At 46.1% G+C, this 20681-nt stretch overlaps 1 protein-coding gene across 1 annotated transcript in view; it reads right to left on the reverse strand.

Moving 5' to 3' along the window:
- The window catches only part of LOC126536907 (solute carrier family 35 member F3-like), a 203970-nt gene extending 193193 nt beyond the window's left edge, over positions 1-10777 (reverse strand). Inside the window, exon 1 of the mRNA XM_050183957.3 lies at positions 9536-10777. The gene's annotated coding sequence lies outside the window, so the exon portion shown is untranslated. The remainder of the gene's footprint in view (positions 1-9535) is intronic.
- Positions 10778-20681: the final 9904 nt, after the last annotated feature.

Below are 20681 nucleotides of genomic sequence, written 5' to 3' on the forward strand. Positions count from 1 at the left end.
CTTTGTTTATGCGGGTGTGAACTAAAATGCCATAAAACTTTAACAGTGGGACAATCAATGTACGCCCGATTTGCACCCCCGTAATGTGCATGTTCCCAGCAGGTGCAGTTGTACGAAGTGCAGGTTCTGGTCGCAAAGACACGCATATTAGCATGTTTACTCGCCTTGTGAACGAGATTATCTTTTCTTTTTATTCTTATTCCCTTTAGTCTTAAACGCTCGATTCATGTTAGATACCTCAGGTACTGTTTAGCGAGAATATTTTGGGCAACACTTCAAAAAGAAATTTCAGTGGAAATTAGCGGTAAAATACGAGGGAAATGCATTACTATTAGGTCACACCTTTTTGAAGTCCCGGATGTACGGTTTAAACCGCGCTCGCTCAATTGCAAAGTGTTCTTCAGAAGCTCACTCGACACACGTTCTGCCTCTTCGAGAGGTGAAGTGAAGGTCTCATCACTTTTCAAAAGATATTTTTAAAGGTAACTTAAATATGCACAGCTTTTGAAAAAGATGTCCCAGACCTCCCAATGCTTCAGCAGAGATTTCTCGGTGCCGTTGCAATGGACGTCTTGAAGGGCTTAATATGTTCGTATCTTCGGAAAGCACTGTTTCTAATTTTGCACGCGAGAAAGGCGCTCTTGATTTTTTGTGCGTGACATGGGCCTCAATTAAACCCTTTAGCATCTACATGCTCTTTTTTTTCTCTCCAATCTCATCTCATTCTGCAACGTTCCGTACATTTGCGAAAACTGAAGTCCTCGACGTGCACAACTCTCGGTTGCCCACAAAATGACCAAGTGGGTGCAGTGGCTTGTGAACATTGAAGAGGAATTACCGCCAAACAGTCAACGCAGGCTTATCAGGTCAGTTAGGCAGATAAGTTGTAAGCAAGGAGCTTCCGAGAACAGTACTTCACTTATCGGGAACACATACGAATAAAATAAAAAAAATATAAAGGCACGAGTTATCGCATACAGGTGATAGACACAAGTGCAACAAAGAACGCGCAAAATAAGGATTAAAAAAGATGAGCGGCACTTGTTCGAAGCACCGCTACTCGAGATGTAATCTCAGGGATGATAACAATGCGCTCCCGACAAGTGGTGTCCTCTATCCTGAGCCGGAAAAAAAAAGGCCGCATTCCAATAATCCTACAAGAACAAAAGTGATCCACTTCCGTGCTCCTACTGTTAGTAAAACGTCCTTTGACGAGCATAGATGGAGGAGGGGAGTTTCTTGCTGCAGGCGGATGTAACCTCGCTAAAGTTGCCTGCGATAGCTCGGTCTGAACACCACCTATCAAACGTGATATGGTCTATATGGGTTAAAACACTTCGCAGTCCAGCTAACGACACCAGCTATTATAAACAAGTTGACACGGAGCCTAATACAAGTTTTCCAAACCACGGCAACCCACACGACTCTCCATTTCCTTTCCAAACCGGTATCACGGAGGAACTTAAGGAGGAGCTGAAACAGCTCTCTCATAAATATCCCATGTCCTCGCGGGAAAAAAATATCACTGGCATTTGAGCGTGGTGCTATCTTGCACTTGAGTTGATCTATTAATATCTTACGCTCTGCTTCAAATTCGGGACAGTTTAGTATGTAACGTTCAATGTCGGGAAGAGATTCAGAATGCACACACGACGATGATAAGCCAAGTCCGGTCTATATATATATAGTCCGGTGATAAGCCAAGCGGTGGCGTAGAAGTAGAACACCCGCCTCGCGTGCAAGAGGTCCGTGGTTCGAATCCCGGTGCCGCGCAATTTTCCACCAGATTAAAAAAAAATCCGCGTGTTGATAAAATTGCATAAACAGGCCTGGAGTGTGGCCTGATCCTGGTGACCAGAACCGGTAGCGCACTCCCTCACCAGAGCAGGATTGGCCACCCTGGTGCAGTACTTGGCCACAACCTCCTATATGAACACAACAATCAAACCCCGGCCCTCAGTCTCCAGCAGCTGCGAAGCAACTGACCACGGCGAAGGGGACCAACTGCAATCCATGCTCACTGACCTGGAGAGGCAGAGCAGAAGGATGGGACTAAAAATTAATCTGCAAAAAACTAAAGTAATGTTTAACAGTCTCGGAAGGGAACAGCAGTTTACGATAGGTAGCGAGGCACTGGAAGTGGTAAGGGAATACATCTACTTGGGACAGGTAGTGACTGCTGATCCGGATCATGAGAGTGAAATAATCAGAAGAATAAGAATGGGCTGGGGTGCGTTTGGCAGGCATTCTGAGATCATGAACAGCAGGTTCCCATTATCCCTCAAGAGAAAAAGTTTATAACAGCTGTGTCTTACCAGTACTCACGTACGGGGCAGAAACCTGGAGGCTTACGAAAAGGGTTCTACTTAAATTGAGGATGACGCAACGAGCTATGGAAAGAAGAATGATAGGTGTAACATTAAGGGATAAGAAAAGAGCAGATTGGGTGAGGGAACAAACGCGAGTTAATGATATCTTAGTTGAAATCAAGAAAAAAAATGGGCATGGGCAGGACATGTAATGAGGAGGGAAGATAACCGATGGTGATTAAGGGTTACGGACTGGATTCCGAGGGAAGGGAAGCGTAGCAGGGGGCGACAGAAAGTTAGGTGGGCAGATGAGATTAGGAAGTTTGAAGGGTCAACATGGCCACAATTAGTACATGACCGGGGCAGTTGGAGAAGTATGGGAGAGGCCTTTGCCCAGCAGTGGGCGTAACCAGGCTGATGAGGATGACAGTCGATTCGTTATGCATGAAAATGTTTTTAAGGGTTCTTTCGGCGTTTAGGGCGATACTACTAACTTTGACATCACTGCGCACGAAATTTCGGAATCGTTCGTGTAACAGTCCGTGAAATGAAAATAAAATTCGCTATATTTACTAACGGGAAGTGTTAACTGAAATGCGGAGACCAGAACAAGAAAGAGTCCGAGCAACACAAGCGCTGTTAAGAATCTTGACTTGTATCGTGACTTCTACGGTACATCTTACCAACGCTGTGCTGTATAGTGAGAGCTATGGACCGCGTGAGCCAATCGGAAAAGAGAACCAGAAGAGCTCCTTTACTGTCCCCATATTATCACTTTCCGCGCGACGCCGACTTAAAAGGCAACTGCAACGAAATTTCACTTTGGCTAAATTTTTCATAGGTGAGTGGTATACACCACTGCCACTGAACCAACCTTGACCAAGCCGCTGCGTTAGTAATTCCACAGTTTTCTTGTTAGCAGCCTTTAAACAGCACCTAAGCAGATGACGCGTGCACCTGGTGGTTGTCGCTATGACGTAAGTCCAAGCATGGCTCCTCCGAGATGTTTAAGCGCACCGCGAATAGCCGAAGGCACCACCTTGTCTTGGATGTAATGCCGAGGAGCCGACGCCCTTTTGATCGTGCACATGGTTCACTTCCAGCGAGTAGCATAGGCGGCATTTTTTTTTTCTTTTTCTTTCAGTTTCGGCATCAAAATCCGCAGTTTTCCCGAGCGCTTCGAAGCGCTTCCGCTAGTAGTTAAAACGTCAAATTTCGGAAGGATTGGTAGCGCTAAGTGGACGAGCTTTCTTTTCTAACGCAGCCGGCTCACGTTACCGATTGGTTGACACAAGCTCTAGTGTTCACTGCACTGCGCGGAAGTGGTGAGGCAAAGTTTAGCATTGCAGTATTCAGGAGCACCATGCCGAGCAAACCTTTACAGCGCAGCTATACAGTACGCGTATACTGTTCTCGACTCCCTGCTCAATGATTTAGTGCCACGCGTCTGTATGGCGCTTGACGACAGGAATGTGGACGTAGCTCGGTTTCACGTTTCCCTTATCCTGGTTAATATACTTCACCCGTATAGCGCAGCTCACTTGCTCGGACTGCGCACAAACGTCGATCCGAAGCAAACCTTTCCCTAGCGACTTCGTCTGCGCGCGTTGTACCGCTTCCTCCTCAATGATTTATGCTACCGCGCGATGCAGAGCGAGTGTATTTCGCCACGCCCTGCGTGTCTGTGCCTGGCCCATCGCAAGGGCGAGCTTAATCGCCGCTGACGCCGCAAAGGGCAGTGTATAGATGCGGGGGTCAAAACTGCAAAAACAAGAACTGCGACTACAACGAACCCAACAGAGTTGAGTTCGCGAGAGAGAGAGAGAGAGAGAGAGATAGGCGTGACCGGCGTCGTTTGTACGCTGTGTAAGAGAGGACGTTAGAGGGCGTGACCAGACGTCGTTGTGTACGATCTGCCTGATTCGCGCCGTTGCGCTTTCGCAATCTGTTGGCAAGCAGGCGCCAAGCGGACCCTTAACGGCGCTTCGCGCAATATGCACCTCCATCAACCCGCACCTGCGATACTAAACCTTGCAGCAAACACAAGCGTACAGGTCTTCCCGCCTCACCGAGACATTGCGAAAAAGGCTCTCTTTCATAACGATAAAGGTTATGGGCCTGTTGCGGGTTCGAAATGGCTGTGATTGTAAAACGATCTCGTCATCATATCACCATCGTGTCATCCCTCCGGAAAAAGAAAATAAGTCAGAGACAACAGCAGTACTGCTGCAGATTCCTTAACGAAGTTTATCTCCCGGGGTAGTTGACCTGTTAGATATCGCGCCGTCGCTCTCGCGTTCGTCGCGGACGTCGTCTCGCAGAACTTGCTTGAGAACTTGCAACGACGTCAAAGCCACAAGAAAAGCGTCCGGCGGGCTATTAAAAAAACATGCAGTTATCCTGCGGATACTGCACATTTTACAAGGCCGGTGATACACACACGTGTAGGGTGCTTTTCCATTTTTTTTTTTAGCTGCACCAAATTTTTCAAAGCTGCCTATGACAGATAGCACAATTCTAATCCTTAATGTAAGTTATTCGATCAGGCGGCCATTACTTCTACGAGAAATCAAAATACTTAATTGAATTATAAATAATTACGTTAATGAACTATTTACTTATTCACTTTACGGCCAATATCCAGTTATATTATTCCAGTTATATTGTTGTTTTAGAAGACGCTGTTTTATTCATTGAAGCGCTAAAGTAACTGGAACACCAATGCATTTCGACAGACACTTTGAAAATTAATATCTCGAAAGTGGTGCAGCCAGGAGAATTCGTTCCAAGCGGATACACCTTGCGAACTCACCGGCTGCAATTTGTAGATTGAAATATTGGCCGTAAAGCTAACTAATAAGTTAATTAAAGTATTTTTTTTATTTATTCCATTAAGTATCTTCATTTCTCGTAGAAGAATTGGCCGCCTGATCGACACACACACTTGATAACCTGTGGAGAGCATGAAATACTGTGTGGAAAATTAGGTCGCCTTTCTTGTCTGTTTTAGCCAAATATAGTTACATAATGCTCATGAATGTCCGAGTTTATGCTCTAGCTGCAGCAAGCGTTTCAGTTTGCCTCGTATTGTTGTGGCCAAAATTGGGAAATTCTTCCGAATAAACAGGTACATTTGCTTTTCCGCCGCATGTGACGCAGTATAGCCAACGTAGTCGTTTTCGAAAGCGATACTGCGACTATAACGCTTTAGCTGCAAAAACCAACTCGATAGTGCCTTGAAACTGCATATTTCACAACATTGACTGCTTGTTCTAAATCTTAAATTTCCTGACATCTTCCGTCCCTTCATTCAGTTCCATTTCTAAATTTACAGCCTGATTTTGACACTGTGCTTTCCCATAAATATTCTCCATATATGCCAGCACCGGAGGCTTATTAAAACACTTTCTTCGGAAATGAACATTGTTAAATAATGTGGTTTGTGTTCTGATAAGTAGCTGTGGTGTTGAAACGCGTATGCCATATCCTACCCTGTGCACCAGCTTACTCTCCTCCTCCCCCATTCAGGGTAAAGGAGAGTGAGCTGTGCGTGCATCAACCCTGCTAAAAAAATTATGCTGCTGCCCGGACGAAGACAAGTACCCATGTCGTAACGTTGGTTACAGCGATAAATTCCTTGTGCGACCACTGTTAATTAGTTCAAGCCTCCACCGTCACAAGAAAGTTTCTTTATACCATCCAAATGACTCCCGTATTGAAGACTCACATTGAAGTTCCTCTCCAGTTGCGACAGTGGCCATTGCCAGAGATTATTTTTTAGGAAATTTGCAGATATAACTTGGAATTAGCTAGCGCGACAGAGAAAATTGGAGGTCGCTGGGAGAGGCCCTCGTCCTGGCAGTGGAAATAAAGAAAGGTAGATGATGCTGATAATTTTATCGAAGTATATATTGCTGCTGCACGGTGAGCTCACATTCGGCACCTGACTCAGCTTTCCTCAAACCATCTTGCTTGCTTGCCAGCAATTAGGCCACACTCAACCTTAGCCAAAACCATTGCGAAACGTCAGGCCGACTTTCCAACGTAATGCGCGCCTGATACGCGACTGCCACTACCACACTGGTGTCTGCACCGGCCTCAAGTGTACCTGATGATTCCCGGTATGAAGAAGAAAGCTGGAACGCCATTGTAAGCTTGTAAGGGTGTTAGGGATGGAAAAATAAATAAAGAAAGGAGAGGGAAGAAGGAAGGAAAGTACTAGCAACGCGAAAATGTGCTGTTGTCCACCATGTCTGCAGTCGGCCACTGAGGTCAGCTGATTTCATGAGCCGGAAACTTGGAAAATTTTCTAAAAGCGAATGTAACGCTTGCATTTACGCAGACACGAGGAACGACGTGCAGGGAGGCCGCAAAGTTAATTCGAGGCGTTATACAGGAAACGCTTGAAACTCACCAAGCAAGTCAGGGACTCGAGGAAATGTCGAGACCTACTAAAAGACATGCTTTTTATAGAAGTCAGCCAATGCAAACAGTGGGAAGGTAAAAGTAAACCGCAACGTGGATCCTTCAACAGAAAGCTGAAAAATGCGCTTCTCTTTCTGTCAGCGCGTGCCGGTGAGAAATGGGAAAATAGCGAGAGGAAGAATCTTGGGTGGCATGCGGTGTACGCAACAGTTCGGCGACTCATTTTCGCCGACAGAAGGCATCTCCAAACGCAGAGCTTTTATTGCGGTTCGACGAGTAGACGTTACCTTCGATACTTCTATCATGAAATTATTTGTTACGCGATGTGTATTCGTGCGCAACAACTTTGGGATAACTTCGTTTATACTGGCCTCGCTCTCACTTTATCGTAATAAAAGCACCGCAACACAGTCGAGCACGAAGACTTAAAAACAGCATTTATTCGTGACAACCATGTTCATTCTAAACGGCAGCTTTAAAAAATAAGAAAAAGAGAGGTAAAACAAACGCACATAATGATGTCGCCTCTGCCTGCGTAGCATCTCGTTAAACGACGACTGAGAAACTGGATTTAGGGCCATTTCTGCAAAATCCTGTTGTTCCTTGCATACACTTTTGAGCACAATACTCTGATTGGCGGCGCCATCTTCGAGTAGCAGTTGCCTGTTCAAAGCTGTGATAGTGGCTGAAGCAGCGCAACCTTGAAGGAAGGGTCAAAATTTATCTAGTTGATTTTGACCAAGCTAACATCGCGCTTCCTTGTAACGTCACGTCTGCTTGGAACGCCTCGTTCGAAGCCTCGGAAACGAAAATAAAGCTTAAGATAGATTTTCCTGCTTCTATGGGCTCAAGGTGGCAATGTAGTGCACCGTGGCGTTCAAGTGAACACCAATCCAAAGGAGTAAGAGGCTTGGGCATGTCGGTAGTGAACGTTAAAACAAGAACAGCGCGAGAGACAGGGCAAACGACGAAAGACACACACGGCGTTGTGGGTGCCTTTCTTCGTTTGTCCCTGTCCCTCGCGCTGTTCTTATTTAGCACCAATCTAAAGCATTACTTAAGTAAACGTTAAGGGTGTGTGACTATTCGAAATTTCGAATGCGAATCTTAAAGTCTTTGCTATTCGATTCTTATTCGATTCGAGAAATCACTAGGAGAAATTGTCGAACATCCGCTTCTTTCAAACAAGTAAACCATAACAACTATTATAATGAACTCTCGAAGAAGAGAGAAGAGAAAGGTGGAAGTGAGGATTGAAACAAATTATTTTGCTGCAAGCGAGCTGAGTTGACTGCGCGGGAGCACCACTTTCTGAGCGGATGTACGGGGCGGAAAATTTTTACTCAATCATTTTCAGTCATTCGCTACGAATGTCTCACCTGTTGGCAGCCCATGCATGCGAGTTTACTGTCTCAATTTAAACAAAGCAATTTATATTTTTGGCCACTCACGCCATCTTTCCATCCCTTCAGAGCAATGTGCGGTACTGTAGTGGTCACGCTTCTCACCTTGAAATATAGCACAACACTATATGTGGCGGGTACGTCACCAACGTATGGTGACGCGCATGTGCGCTTTTTTATTATTATTGCCAACATCATGGCGCACCAGATAACTGAAATCAGTTGTTTCTCATTTAGAAACTCCTCAGTTCATTTATGAACGGAATTACGTGCATTCAAAGATGCATGTAAATAAGCCATATGATATAATGCCACTACGCCTCTGTTTTTACCAAGAAGTCTCCGCGCAAGCTTTGCGTTTCCCTGTGTATAAAAATAAAATATTTTAAACGCGACTCATTATTTGGAGGTCGTATTTCTCGAATATTCATCTTTGATTTGGAAATTTCCCTATTAGTACCCACGCTAGTTAATTCGTTCGTTCTGCTGCATAACTCGGGTGCTACGTCATGTGAATCGGTACATTGAAGTCGATCTACCTAGCGCATTCATTGATTAAGGACTCCTGAGTCTGTCTTTTTTATAGAGTGTCGTAAACTTTTGGTTTATCAGAATGCTTGTTCAATGCGCTACCTCATTTCCATCTTTCCTTTTTATCTCCTTAAAACATTTGTCCTGTGTAGGGTAGCAAACCGGATACGTATCTGCTTGACGCAACTACTTTTCCATTTTTCCTCTCTCCTCTCTATTCTTCGCTCGCATCACTAACACAAAGGATAGACGTTATTTCCTGCTAAAAGTAGCTGTGACTTCCTTAAACGCGCGAGCCTACCAACCACGGTACCCCAACGACTCCTTTTCATCTCCGTGACGCGGCAAAACTTTCAATTCGCACATATTATGAGCTTCTCGCTTTCGAAAGAGAGAGAGGGGGGGCACTAGATGAAATGCTGCTTCACTCGGCATGTCTGCGCAACGCCACGCGCCTCTAAGTCCTTTGTATACTTGAGATTATAACGAAAAGGTGTTTTGCAATGCCGGCTCGGAAAGTGACCCGCCAGCTTAGTTCTTTCCTTCTTCGAAGTTAGCGCCCCTTTTTCCATGCGTCAAGTGAAGAGCTTCGCCCCTTAAGACTACCGTTCGCGCTTATTACAGCAGCCGCCGCGCTCTGAGTGTTGCGCAGAAAAGAACGGACGGTGTTCGTTTGATATATAGATACGTAGCGCGGCCTCGGTCAGACGATGCCGTACTTAGTTCTTGCGAAATGACACGTTCCGAGAAATCAACCGTTCCGACGGTAAGGCACGCGAAAAAGATTTGAGAGAAGGAAACACAGCGCAGAAAGAAGGAAAACATTCAGAGATTACGGGGAGAGAGAGGGAGATCCTGGTCACTCACCCGTTCTTGTTTCGCTCCCGGATTGTGCAATCCTTGAGCACGTGGACGCGAGCTATAGGCTTGATCCGAGGGAGGCTTTGCTTCGGGAATGAACTCTCCCTGACGATGACGACATACGAGCCCGGTGCACTTTTCTCGCAGTGGGCCGGTATTGTGACGCGCCCGACGATTCCGTCGGTGCCTCCTATTTGCGCTCCACGCCGGTCGCCGAGAAGCGATATTTTACTGAAATTTCCTTCCCAGAGGTCGCCGGTTTGCTCAATCCCCTTGTTCGCCGCAGATTCACTTGATGCGCCTCAATGCTGCCGATAACATTGATGGTTTCTCTTCTTGTCTTTCTTTCTTTCTTTGGAAGAACAGTCTTGCGACAGACTACTCCACGTGCAGTTTCGTCAGAGCTGGTACGCCAAGTGAACGTTCTCGTTTAAATCGACTTCAAAAGAGATGCATTTTGGAAGAGCAGCGCTCTTTCGATTGTCGTCGGTTTGCAGTTGCGTAAAGGGAATTGTCGACGTATACACACACACACCAATGACGAACAACGAAATCGGCGAGTCAAGAGTCCTCCTTGCTTTATTTTTCCTACGCGATTACTTTTCCTCCGAATTTCTCTTATATGAAGCTCGAGTTCGGCGCGCAACTGCGTATATGGGGCACTTTGCGCCGAGTCGATAGTTCTCGCTCAGCTCAGAACAGTAAAGACGCGACAGACGGAGGGATCAATTTGGTGGCCCGAAAATAAACAGAGTATGGCGCTATACGCCCTTCAATCGGCCAGCGCTTTCGACAGATCCATGGAGTTGCATTACTTGCGTAATGTCAGCCGCGCCGAAACTAAACTGCACTTCCCCCGCGCCGTGTATACTGAACGGGCCAAGGGACAAAAAAAAAAAGAAAGGGAAGACGAAACCAAACGTAACTGCGTGCAACACGGTGAAAAAAAAAAAAATGAGTGGTCACCGACTCAGCACGGTTCTTTCTTCTGTCGCTCTTCTCTGCGTTATTACTTTTTTGTCTTCTTTTCCGATCGCGTCTCCGCGTGCACTTTTGCTTAACGAAACTTGCGCAACTTGACTGGGTCGGTCGGTCAGTCGGGCTGCCCGCCCGCTTTCTCCCTTCCAAACGAGATCGGCATGCACCGCCCCGCTAAAAGAGAGCCAGGAGAGAAGAGGAGGAGGAAGACGATTTCAAAACACTGTTTCCCACGCCACCCCCCATCCCGCCGCCGGCACAGACACGAACGTGCACACACATGCGCACACACACACACACACACTGAAACGACCCCGACGGCCGGGCGTCCACACAGGTTGCGCAAGCGACCGGCCGAAACGCTTTCCCCCAGCCTTTGGCAGCGAAGTCAGTCTGCAGCGATGTGGGGGCGAGGAGCAGCGATGCTCCCGCGCCGCCGGCCGCTGCCGCACGTGCGACGAGCCAGCAGCGAGCGATACAGTGGAGGTGGGCGCTGGTGCTGCTGGCCGCGCGCTCCTTTGCAGGCCGACTCCGCGCTCGAGTCCTCCACCGGGGCAAAGGGAGCTCTCGTTCGCAGAAGCGGACCGCCGCCAAGGCCCGCCGCCCCCTTCTTCCTTTCCGGGACCCCGGGCCCTCTCGTTTTCGGCCGGGGCTGGCCGTATGAGCACAAGCGGCGCTCTCGCCCCCCCCCCCCCCCCCCCCCCCGGCTGCGCATGCGTTTTAGAGGGCGGGACGGCGACCACGCGGTTCGGCCCCGGAGGATCGATGCTGCCGGACTCCGACGTCAGAGACGGCCGCAGCCGCTGGTTTGTTGTGGCCGGGACGCGGGCAAGAGGCCCGCGCGCGCACTGCGCGCGTCCGATAGGGCACCGGGTGCATAACAGATCGCTCTCAAACCGGCCGGCTCGTCCCCGGACTACTTCCTCCTCATACCGTCGCTTTAGAACTCGGCTAGCATTCGCACGCATTGACGGACGAGTCTCGCTTGATTCTCGTGTGGAGGCCATATAACTTCGATTTCTGAAAATGTTAGTTTTCTTTCTCACTGCAAGCATGAACTTGCCCGAGTTCGCTTTTCGGTTACAGTTTTATTGAAAGAGATAAATAGAAAAAAGTAAAGCCAGTTCCACGCAGTGAAAGCTGCCAAAACGGCGAAGCTGGTGGTCGTTTTCTCAAGTTTGAAGTCGTGCTTAGCCCGATTTTCATGAAAGTCTTTGATCTCGCTGTCGTCGTTTTGCTGGATTCGAGCTTCGGTTCCGGATTGCGCACTCTTCAGTTGTGCGAGGTTGTGATCAAACCATGGTCTATCACACACCTTGCAGATGTGGCCGCACTCACGGTCGAGGAATTCTCTCTTGAACCGTCCATCGTCACCCTCCGTGGGAGGAATCTCTCTGCGTCGACATCTCTGCTCGGCCTCCTACTCTCGAAGTTGGGGGTTAGCTTGCCTCTGCTGGCACTTGGCTTGGGTTGCCTTCTCTTGAAAGTGGGGGTTGACTTGCCTTCACCGGCGCTTGGCTTGCGCTTCCCGTACTCGATCCTCGCTGGTAGCGGCTTCCCTCCTATGGCATTTTGCTTGTGCTTATCTCTCTTGAAGCTCGAGATTGGCGCGCCACTCGAGCTTCGGCAGCGCCACTCTCGAGCGAGCTCCCGCTGCCGCTTGCGCAGAGCGGAATCCATGGTGCAAAAAGGCGCGCGCCGGCGAAACACCTGCTCCTATAGCCCTCTCCTCCCACGTCCACAGGCGCGCGCTTTGCCCCCTGCCCCAATGCGTGACACCGGACAACGGACGGCGAAGGCTCGACTTAGAACAGCAGCGCTGTGAAAAGCAACCTCGAACAAATAGTCCCATTGGGAACTCCGTGCTACTCGTTCCTGGGCACGAACGCTTACTAAGCAATGGGCTGTTCCTAACCAGCGAGCAGAAAATAGCGGTATTCGTGAAGCGCAGCGGTCTGATAGAAACTGATGGGAAGGGTGAGATGGGCAAGCAGCAGGCTCGAAGTGTTTAGCTTTTCTCGAGGAGGTTCGGTAGTAATGAAAGGTTGGGAGCGCCATTCTCTTACAGATACAAATAGTGACGTCACTTATCCGTGACGCTTCTCGTTATATTAATTCGTAGTAGTCGCGTTAAATGCGACAGCATTCACACGCAAAAAAGATTCAGGCATTAACCATCTCACGATGACCGTCGACGTTAATGAGATAAGAATTCAAGCAACGTAGCGACAAACCATATTACTACAGACACATTTATTTAGGATTTGTAGAGGCCATTCTGAGAGTTATATTAATTCGGCTCTATGCTACGTACACTGTATCCGATACGACCCAGTTTGCTATGGCACTACATCGCCAGGGTCAGCCATGATTATGATGGCATGATGACGACGCAGCGACGACGACGAAATGACAAAGAAGAAATAACGTCGGTCGAACGATGAAGGCAGTGTGATGACGATGCCCTGACGACAATGACATTACGAGGAGTCCATGAGGACGATGGCGTGGCGATGACTACATGATGATCATTGTATGACGACGAGGGGGTGACGATGGTGATGGCATGGCGAGACTCGGATGATAAAGTTGGAATGGCGACGATGGAACAACCTCAATGGCATCACCACAGTATGACGACAGACAGACAGACAGACAGACAGACAGACAGACAGACAGACAGACAGACAGACAGACAGACAGACAGATATACAGACAGATAGATATACAGACAGATAGATAGATAGATAGATAGATAGATAGATAGATAGATAGATAGATAGATAGATAGATAGATAGATAGATAGATAGATAGATAGATAGATAGATAGATAGATAGATAGATAGATAGATAGATAGATAGATAGATAGATAGATAGATAGATAGATAGATAGATAGATAGATAGATAGATAGATAGATAAAAATGCATGACGTATCCTAAGAATGCTAATCGCATTAAATAAATTGGTTTTATAAATACCAGGAATTGGAACGGTGTTTAGTTCTTGAATTTTAATGCGATTGGTAACCTTAGCCATATTCACCCCCTTTGTGTCCATCTACCTATCTAGCCTCTTCACGCCGCTTTTCAATTCTAAAAAAAAATATTTTAAAGCGTCCAGTCGTTATCGTGGCTCCGCAAACTTGCTGTCGTCATTCAATCGTGACCATGCCGCCTTTGTCATGTCATCGTAGTCAATGCGTCGTTGTCATAGAGTTATCGTCATGCATTTGTCATTATGCCTAAGTCGTGATGCGGTCGTGGTCGTTCCAACCTTGTCGTTCTAGCTTCGTCATCCAAGTCTCGTCATACCGTCGTCGTCATATATATATATATATATATATATATATATATATATATATATATATATATATATATATATATATATATATATATATATATATATATATAGGGCACGGCACCTGGCTGACGAACAAGATGCCTAAGCCACCACTACTGCTCTTGCAGGTATTGCCGTGGATTTTCACCGCCACAACAACGAACAACGGACTACTGGCTTTCTTCCGAGTACCTCGTGGCAATGACACCGTGGACTGCACTATCTTTGATCAACGTTCCGCAAGTGTGACGTCATCACTCGACATCGTACTTAAGGAGCCTCGATGCGACATTCGCTTCAGAGGGCACGGCACCTGGCTGACGAACAAGATGCCTAAGCCACCACTACTGCTCTTGCAGGTATTGCCGTGGATTTTCACCGCCACAACAACGAACAACGGACTACTGGCTTTCTTCCGAGTACCTCGTGGCAATGACACCGTGGACTGCACTATCTTTGATCAACGTTCCGCAAGTGTGACGTCATCACTCGACATCGTACTTAAGGAGCCTCGATGCGACATTCGCTTCAGAGGGCACGGCACCTGGCTGACGAACAAGATGCCTAAGCCACCACTACTGCTCTTGCAGGCAAGTGCTATGGACAATATAGTTGTTTATCGTAGCGACAACCGCTTTTTGATAGTCTTGCCGTGCCCTCGCAAGTGTTGTGATATTTTGTATGACTGCTGGTCAGTGCTTCTTTTGTTGCTTATGGCGGGAGATGTAGAGAAGAATCCCGGACCCAAGGTAAACGAAATGCTATAAGAAATTATTCGCAACCAGACTGCGTTCGCTCGTAAGATGGATGACATTAAAAGTGAAATTGTCACACTGAGCGCAAAGACAGACAGGATACAGAGCCTTTTTGATGCAGTTGATACAATGAACAGCAGGATTGGGCATTTAGAAAGTATAGTTCATGAACAGGCTGCAAAGTTAGTCGATTACGAGAACAGGAGCTGGCGTAATAATTTGTTAGTCTTTGGCGTCAGTGAAACGGGGACTGACTATGGTGCAGAAACAGAGTCAAAACTAAAAGAACTTGTTCTGGAGAACATATTTAAAAAAACTATGGGTGTACAGGTTCATACAGTTGAGCGAATTCATCGCCTTGGTAAGCCCCAACCAACAAAATGTAGACCAGTTATTCTTAGGTTTTACGATATCAGAGAAAAGGAAAGCTTGCTGAAGAAAGGTGCTAAATTAAAAGGTACTGTTTGGCGTATTAGCTCTGACTATGCCAAAGAAACATTAGATATACGCAGAAAACTATGGGAAAGCGCAGCCGCAGACAGGGCCAAGAAAGCAAAGGTCCTGCTCGTTCATGATAAACTTCGCATAAACAACGATACATATTTTTGGGATCACAACCGCAATGAACGCTGCCTGCTGTCTAAAAGCTTAGGGCATAGGGCTGATAACAGACAACAGCACAGGTCAGATCGGCCAAGTGGCACTGATGATCCTGATACCATAGGCAACACCTCCGGCTCGTCATCACAGATATAGCTACGCATGTTAAGTTTGAACGCGCGAAGTATTGTAAATAAGACTACACAATTAGAATATCTGCTCCTTTCACAAAGCCCACACGTTGTGGTAATAACAGAAACGTGGTTACATAAAAATATATCTGATGACTGTATTGTTCCTCCCGGCTATAGAATGTTTAGGAAAGACAGGGACACACGTGGTGGGGGCGTTTGTATCATAGTAAAAAACTCTGTATCTGCTGTATTGATTGATTGCGATGTTCCTGAAACGGTTTGGTGCAAGATTACATTTCATGGTATTACCTACATTGTTGGCGCCGTGTATCGCGCACCTTCTGCCTCGCCTGGGTTGCTGGAAGACCTAAACACTTTCCTACGTGCAAATGTCAAAGCAGACGCGAGATTAATAATGACCGGCGATTTTAATCTTCATAACATAGATTGGCAAAACCCATGTACTATTGGCTCCGGTTCAACTAGAATAGAGAAGTTATTGGAACTTATGTTCATATATAATCTAAACCAAATTGTTCAAGAAGACACACGAGTAACGGCCACATCGCAGTCATTGTTGGATCTGGTGTTTGTGTCGGATAAAATAGGTGCTTATGCTGTTAACGTTGCGAATGGTATCTCTGACCACAAGATGATTATTGTTACAATCACAGTGGGAGCAAGTGTTTGTTTCAGGCCTTACATCCCTGTACGCATTAACGATTATGGACGCGCGGATGATGTTTCCATCCTTGACTACCTGGATTCTGCATTTGCTGACTTTGAAAATGATTTCCATACTAAAACAGTAGAAGAGTTGTGGCAGAACTTTAAGGTAATTGTACAACACTGCGAGGACACCTATATCCCTAAACGCGTAAAGAAGACAAAGCACCGAAGCCCCTGGATGACCAGGAACATAATTCATATGAAAAGAAAAATAAAAAGGCTACGTAAAAGCAAAAATAAATCTACTCAGGTTTCGCGACTTCGAGCTGAGATGAAGCAAGCCCTGCACGATTCTAAAAAAAAAATTCTTCAGTGACACGCTTAGCCGCTTCCTCAGAACATCACCGCAAAAGTTTTGGCGATATTTCAGTGATAGAAAGGAAGAGGTACAGGAAATCAGGAAAGAAGATCAAGTTCTGATAAACAAAAAAGATATTGTAGAACACTTTAATCACTTCTTTCAGTCCGTGTTCACCACGAACGATGATGACGTCGATGTTAGTTCTGAAAGCACAGAGCCAAGCCAAATGGATGACATCATAATTACACAGGAGGGCGTATTTCAGCAGCTCTTGAATTTAGATGCAAAAAAAGCGTATGGACCAGATGACATAGCGACCCAGTTTCTTCAAAGATATGCTGAATGGGCGTCGCGTTACTTGACCCTTATATTTCAGAAATCATTACAAACTCATTCTGTACCCCAAGATTGGCGCAGTGCAATAGTTATTCCGGTGTTTAAAGGCGGCAATCGAACAATAGTGAATAATTACAGGCCTATATCTCTTACATCCATTTCTTGTAAACTTCTGGAACACATAATAGCTAAGCATATCATTCGCCATTTAGAAAATAATTGTTTACTTTACCCATACCAGCATGGCTTCAGAACAGGCCTTTCCACTACCACACAACTAGTAGAGACAATTCATGATTTCGCAATGGAGATTGATGCCCGAGAGCAGATTGACGTAATCGCCATAGATTTTGCCAAGGCCTTTGACAAGGTGCCACACAAGAAGCTGATTTACAAACTGGAAATAACCGGCCTTAATGCCACTATAATAAAATGGATTAAAGCTTACTTAACGAATCGCAACCAGGTGGTCAGAATGGATGGTCATGTCTCCGGCTCACTGGCAGTACTCTCGGGAGTCCCGCAGGGATCTGTCCTGGGACCGCTTTTATTTTTGGTGTATATTAATGACATCTCTGCTGTGATGGAACCAGATGTACATCTTAAACTGTTCGCGGATGACTGTTTATTTTATTCTACAGTACGAAACACGGCTGACCAACTTAAGCTTAATAACTGTCTAAAGGCGTTAAGCGGATGGTGCAACAAATGGAGTATGGAAATAAATTACTCTAAATCAACATATACACATATTACCACACGAAAAAGGGGCAGTCTTTTGTTTCCATACACTATTGGTGACAAGTGTCTGATGAATACAAGTCAGTTTAATTACCTGGGAATAACGATAACAGAAAACTTATCGTGGAGTATACATATAAATAATCTTTGTTCCAAAGCATACGGGAGGTTATATTTCTTGCGAAAAAAATTGGAGGGTGCTACATGCGATGTACGACTCGCCGCATACAAAACTTTTGTAAGGCCAGTTCTCGAGTACGCGTCAGAGGTATGGAGCCCTCATCAAGCTTATTTGAAGAAACAACTAGAGAAAATACAGAGGTACGCGGTGCGCTTTATATGCTCCCGATATCGAAGGACTGATTCAGTCACAGAAATGCTCCGTGTTTCTAAACTGGACCTGCTAGAAACACGTAGACAAAAACATCGATTGAACTTATTATTTCAAATACTTCAAGGCCAAATAAATATAAGGCAGGAAACATACATACTAGCACCTGGCAAACGGAGCTCCAGAACCAACCATAACCGATCTATCGAAGCTTATATCACTCACACTAATACATTCAGGCACTCCTTCTTCCCCGACGTGATTGAAACGTGGAACAAGTTACCGATGTGTGTAGTGGAACATACAGATCTGTCTCAATTCAAAAAATCTCTGGATGACTATCTGTGCGAATGCGCCGCTTGATTTCGATGTATTCTGTGTTTGTAATTATTGCAATGTTCTTTTCTTTTATATATTTTTCCATAACCCTCTCTGTAAGGACCCTCGCAAGGGGGTTGACAGTATTGTTAAATAAATAAATAAATAAATAACATCGGCGTTGTAACATCGGCGTTGTAACATCGGCGGATGAGTTCTGCTAGCAGTTCATTTCGTATTGCAGTCATGCTTAAAAGATGGCCAATTTGAAAATTTTAATGCACAACTTCCTCTTAACAATAAGGCAAGGTTCTTCTAGTATCGCTTTTCTTTAAATATTGTTTTTTCGTTCAGAAGTTAAGGGAGTCTGCACATTAGTTCTCTATCTACTCTTGGACGCTGTATTTAGGCGTGCCAGCACGTACATTGCTTTCAAGCACGTGATGACTGACTAAAGCGTGGATCACAAATCTTTATCACGCAGGCGTTATGAAAATAGATATATGGAAGCCCACCTCTAGCTGAATATAAGGGATAAATAGACAAAAAGTAAAGAACTTCTGTGTCCAGTTTCTGCAACATATCACTCAGCAAACATTACTTAATCAGCTCAAAGCGATTGGCCATCAGGCGCCTCTTGATGTAATAAACCGCCATTAATTTATTTCCGTAAACCAAAGAAGAAAAGCAGTTTCCTTTTCTGCCAAGCTGCGAGGATCAAGAACAAGTTTGCAGCCGTCGCCGAGAGGTTCCGCATGTTTTACTGGGAGCACACAAACGAGCACCACTGAATGAGACTCGCTGCAATGAAAACTTCACAATGGTATATAGTTTCGATTCTGTTCCGACCGCTCACCGGATGGACTCGTCTTCATTCATCGCTACTACAACACCGCGTAGCGTGTAACACTTCCGGGAACTCGACCACACTTCCTGCGCGGGATGCGGAAGTGTTGCACGCGCCGTGCAATCGCACATGCGCCGTGTCAGCCGCAGCGGCCCACACGCTTCTCGCAGGTTGCCGCGAGGTCACGCACTCGATTACTGACCGCTTGCGCGGCCCCGTTTCGCCGCCGGGGAGCAATGCAAATGAGTCCGCCAGCTGAAACTTCGACGCACGCTCTAAAGGATTCATGAAGCCCGAATGCGTTCTGTATACCAGTACCCCAGTGCAACATTTACTGCGACGTCGGCATCTCTTGGGTATCGTCTGCATGCAGTATCGTCTGCTTGATCCAACCCGACCACGTTACGCAGGCTTCAGTGTTTCAAGCACGTCGCCTGCTCTGAGACGCTGCAACACTTTCACGCGAAAAATCAGCGCTACAAGCCATTGATTCTTTCTCGAGAAGAGGCCAGTATCATATTTTTGCCTTATACGGCCGTCCAGATATTCGCTCTTCCGCAAAGGAACGGTCACTCCCTACCATTCTAATAGGTATACCTAGACATTGTGACTTGGCCGGCAAATGGCCAGCCGATGTAGAAGCAAGAACCGCTGTATCTAAAGCCGCTGAAGTAAGGATGCTGTGCACGTGAGCCTATGTGAACTTTTTGCTGACTTCGCTCGTGCGAAATTCAACAGCAGCACACTGCGATCAGTCAGACCATCGGTACAGGCACCGGCGAGAAGTAGACTCGAACAGGACTTTTTGCCTCCCACACTTCCCATCTAAAGTCATGCGAAGCCACGAAAGTATGGTTCACCGGATTCGCGAGGACGTCGCGTTCACTGGACACAAAGCCCATTTTATCGGCCACGCGGACAGACTGAACATAGATAAGTGACTGAGACTCTGCAAGATGCATTTTCCGATTGCCCGCTCTACATATCAAAGGGGAAGGAGGTGGCTTCTGCGCTGAAAGGCATAGGAAAGCAATCGTTGTCGGGAAGTGCTATTTCGGCCATATTGTGTTACTAGGGGGCGCAGCAGTAAAAACAAATACGAAAGTAGTTATGGACGATTTGAAGAGTCCCATACTATAGACTCGTTACCTTATGAAAACAACTGTATTACGCATTTTTTGTTCACATATATCCCTTTATACCGTCCTCATCATCATATTTCAGCACTTTTATTGCCTCCTTTCCGCCTTCCCGTATGCACAATAGCATCCCAGAAGATACTAACTCAGGCCGACCTCTTCTTTTTTTCCTCTAATAAGTTTTCTTCTCTCTCCCTTGGGACGCAGTGTGTGAGTAATTCTATAGCTGCTCACTCATCACTAAACGAGACAAGAAAATCCTGAAGACTGCATGAAGACAACGATCTATACATCAATACCAACCGTATATTTATGCCTAAATCCCAAATTCTCGTTTTGTATTATTTCTTTATGTAGTAAAGGTACAAAGGGCCCTCAGAACATATTTGTAGGGCTGTGTAGGGCGTCAGCTACTGTTTTATACTTCTAGTCTGGAGAAAACCTGCAACAACACGAAATTATGACACGTACATGCAGTATAAAAGAGAATCGAAACTAAAGCAAAGTGCAAACGAAGCAGCTTGGAGTTCACCAAGTTTACCTGACAGCGGGCGGAATAGTGGTACGTGAATTATTACGGCGCAAACTCGGTCCCGTTTC

The sequence above is a fragment of the Dermacentor andersoni genome, chromosome 4 (assembly GCF_023375885.2).
Source record: "Dermacentor andersoni chromosome 4, qqDerAnde1_hic_scaffold, whole genome shotgun sequence".
Lineage (NCBI taxonomy): Eukaryota > Metazoa > Arthropoda > Arachnida > Ixodida > Ixodidae > Dermacentor > Dermacentor andersoni.